The sequence below is a fragment of the Lynx rufus genome, unplaced genomic scaffold, assembly GCF_022079265.1.
Source record: "Lynx rufus isolate CCGP_SWC_20201006 ecotype Redwood Valley unplaced genomic scaffold, mLynRuf1.p SCAF_1, whole genome shotgun sequence".
Classification (NCBI taxonomy): Eukaryota; Metazoa; Chordata; class Mammalia; order Carnivora; family Felidae; genus Lynx; species Lynx rufus.
The window spans coordinates 189,974,435-189,977,711 of record NW_025814823.1 but is presented as its reverse complement, the minus strand read 5'-3'; the positions used below and the strand labels follow the sequence as shown (position 1 = coordinate 189,977,711).

The window sequence follows — 3,277 nt, the reverse complement described above, 5'->3', positions numbered from 1 at the left end:
TAGATCTAAGGATATGGACTATGTCTTATCCTGTGTCTCCGTAGCAACTACCTCATCCTTCCGTTAGAAGGTTCTGGTGAATATTGGTTGAATTGAAGAATCTAAGTGAATTTGGGGAGGCAGAAGTTATAGTAGTTAAGAGCATGGACTTCAGGGAGAAACAAAACTGTTTTAGAAAGCTGGCTTTATACTTGCTAGTCTTGAAAGAAGTTATTCTCTCTCTGAATGTCATCTTCCTCATCTGTAAAATTTGGATAACAATAGCAGCTGCTTATAGGTGGATGTAAAGGTTAAATGAAGCAGAACATGGCAAGCACTAAGCACAGTGGTTGACATATGCTCGATGATCCAGTAAGTGGTAGGAAAAGGAAAAAAGGAATGTAGATGGAAGGCGACCTCAATTTTCTTATAAGAGAAAAGGGTGTGGCTAAGGAGGGGAAAGTTGCATGGGGTAGCTGAGGAAGATTTTGCACTAGTAAGAAATCCATATTACTCTTACTTTAAATTTGTATCTATATTTTTATATATAGTGGTGAAAAGCGTGAAACATAGAGTGATTCTGAGTCTTTATACTGGTGACTAGATGACCTTTCAAGCCAAATCTACAAATGGTTTCATTTTAATAATAATATTTGATAGATTTAATTAATTTTTCAAAAAATAGATTTCAGCTTCATTTAAATGATTTAAAATATTGACATTAATTACTATAATTAACCTTACACCTTTTAATTTTAGTAAATAATTTTGAATATTTCAGGATAAAAACAGCATTTTTGTGAACAAAAATTTAACTGTTTTGTTCTTTTTATTTATATTAATTAAATTTTTAAATGAAAGTTTACTCAAATATTATATACTTTCAATATAATTACCTTTTAATACTTTAGATTATTGCTATCAATAGAACATAATGATGTGAAAATCTAGATTATTATGACATGATGATTAATTTTGTTAAAGTTAAGACAAGAAAAACTTATGGAGTGAATACATAATAATTCATAATTTATCCACATATTTACTTCTTATTCATCCAAACAGCCAAATATTCATAATAACAATTAAGTTGAATAATCTTTGATATTTTGACAATTTTTAGGCATTTAATCATAGATTTATACTTTTAGTCATTTTAACGGCCATAGATTTACATATATATATATATATATATGTATACGTATGTATTTTTTTTTAATGTTTATTTTTGAGAGAGAAAGACAGAGTGTGAGCAGGGGAGGGGCAGAGAGAGAAGGAGACATAGAATCTAAAGCAGGCTCTAGGCTCTGAGCTGTCAGCACAGAGCCTGACGCGGGGCTGGAACCTATGAACCATGAGATCATGACCTAAGCTGAAGTAGGACACTCAACCACTGAGCCACCCAGGCACCCTGATTTACATATATTTTTAGATCTTGCCATTTTATGTATTTATCAAGTAGATAACAGAAAAAAATTTTATTTATTTTTATTTATTTATTTTTTCAGTATATGAAGTTTATTGTCAAATTGGTTTCCATACAACACCCAGTGCTCATCCCCAAAGATGCCCTCCTCAATACCCATCACCCAACCTCCCCTCCCTCCCACCCCCCATCAATCCTCAGTTTGTTCTCAGTTTTTAAGAGTCTCGTATGCTTTGGCTCTCTTCCACTCTAATCTCTTTAGAAAAAAATATTTTAAAAACACTTTTTATCTGGATTTAAAACTTAAAAAAATTAAATATGGTATGTGGACCCTCATTTGAATTCTTGCCCTGGTTCCTGCAAATGTTAGCAGAGGCTAACCTGTAAACTATGGACCTAACTTAGGTTCTTTTTTTTTCTTTTTAAAATTTTTTAATGTTTTATTTATTTTTGAGAGAGAGACCGAGTGTGAGAGGAAGAGGGAGACACAGAATCTGAAGCAGGATCCAGGTTCTGAGCTGTCAGCACAGAGCCCGATGCGAGGCTTGAACCCAAGGCAGCAAGATCATGACCTGAACTGAAATTGGATGCTTAACTGACTGAGCCACCAGGTGCATCACATTCTTAACACGACTGCTGTGACTCCTGGTGGGGAGCAGGTGAAACGGGGCCAAGCAAACATGGTAGCAAACTAGGCTATTGCAGTTCTCCTGGAAGAGTGGTGGAGATAGAATTGGTGAGAATTAGTCTGAATCTGTTTTTTTGAAGGTAGAGCCAAGATTTGCTTATGGATTGGTATAGAATGTAATAGAGAAGATGCAAAAATGACTCTAAGATTTTTGACCTGAGCAACTGGTAAGTGACAGGGCTATTTAATTCTTGCCTTTTAGGATTGTTGTGAGGATTATTTAACTGAAATAACATATGTAAAATCTCTAGTACAGTGCCTAGTACCTAGTAGTGGCTCAATAAATGGTGGTTGTGAGCATTTAATTACCTTATTTGCTCATCTCTAAAGCCATGCAAGATACTGATGTTATATTGTGTGTGTGGTTTTTTTTTTCCCCAGAAAAAGAAATTGGTCAAGAAATGGAATGAATTGGTCAAGGTCATATAGCTAATGAATTGAAAAAGCCAGCTTGGAATTAGACATTTCTCTATGAAAGGAGCATGCAGAAAGCCTTTGAGGGCAGCTATACCAGGACAGGAATTGGTGTTTGCCCAGTGTGGTTTGGGAACCTGGAATTTAAACTTTGGTTGAGGTCTATCCTGAGGGGGCTTTTTCTGTAGACCTACATCATTGGAAACGCCTCCTAGAGGATATGTGTGGTTTCCTTTACTCACAGAACTATGTGTTAGATCTGTGGGAAAGAACTACAAGACATCTATCTGCTGACACTCTGAGAAAGATCTAATAGTCAGATTTTTTAAATCTTAGGTATTGGGGTGTTTCAACAATCTGTATAGTTCTTGGGTGTGATAGTTTAGGGGTGAATATGATTTGAACTCATTCATGTTTACGGGGCGTCTGACATTAAAAACCGGGGAGATTCATCTACTCTGACCCTAAATATGGCCTTAAAGTAAAGGAATTGGATCCCAAAGATTACAGGTGGGGAATTTTTTTTTTTAGATTCTTTCTGCCCCTCTTTATTTTTAAAGTGAGTAATTATATGCTTACTTTGTAGGTTTGTTGGAAAGATTTATATCTTTTTTTTCACCTTCAAAAATTTTTTTTAATTTTATTTTTAAGTTTTTAAAATTTACATCCAAATTAGTTAGCATATAATGAAACAATGATTTCAGGAGTAGATCCCTTAATGCCCCTTACCCATTTAGCCCATCCCCCCTCCCACAACCCCTCCAGTAACC

General features: G+C 35.0%; 1 non-coding gene across 1 annotated transcript; it reads left to right on the top strand.

Moving 5' to 3' along the window:
• The first annotated feature begins 2,661 nt into the window (after nucleotides 1-2,661).
• Nucleotides 2,662-2,792, top strand: LOC124523627 (small nucleolar RNA SNORA18). Its single transcript, XR_006965054.1, has one exon. It is a non-coding gene; the product is annotated as a small nucleolar RNA SNORA18 (small nucleolar RNA).
• Nucleotides 2,793-3,277: the final 485 nt, after the last annotated feature.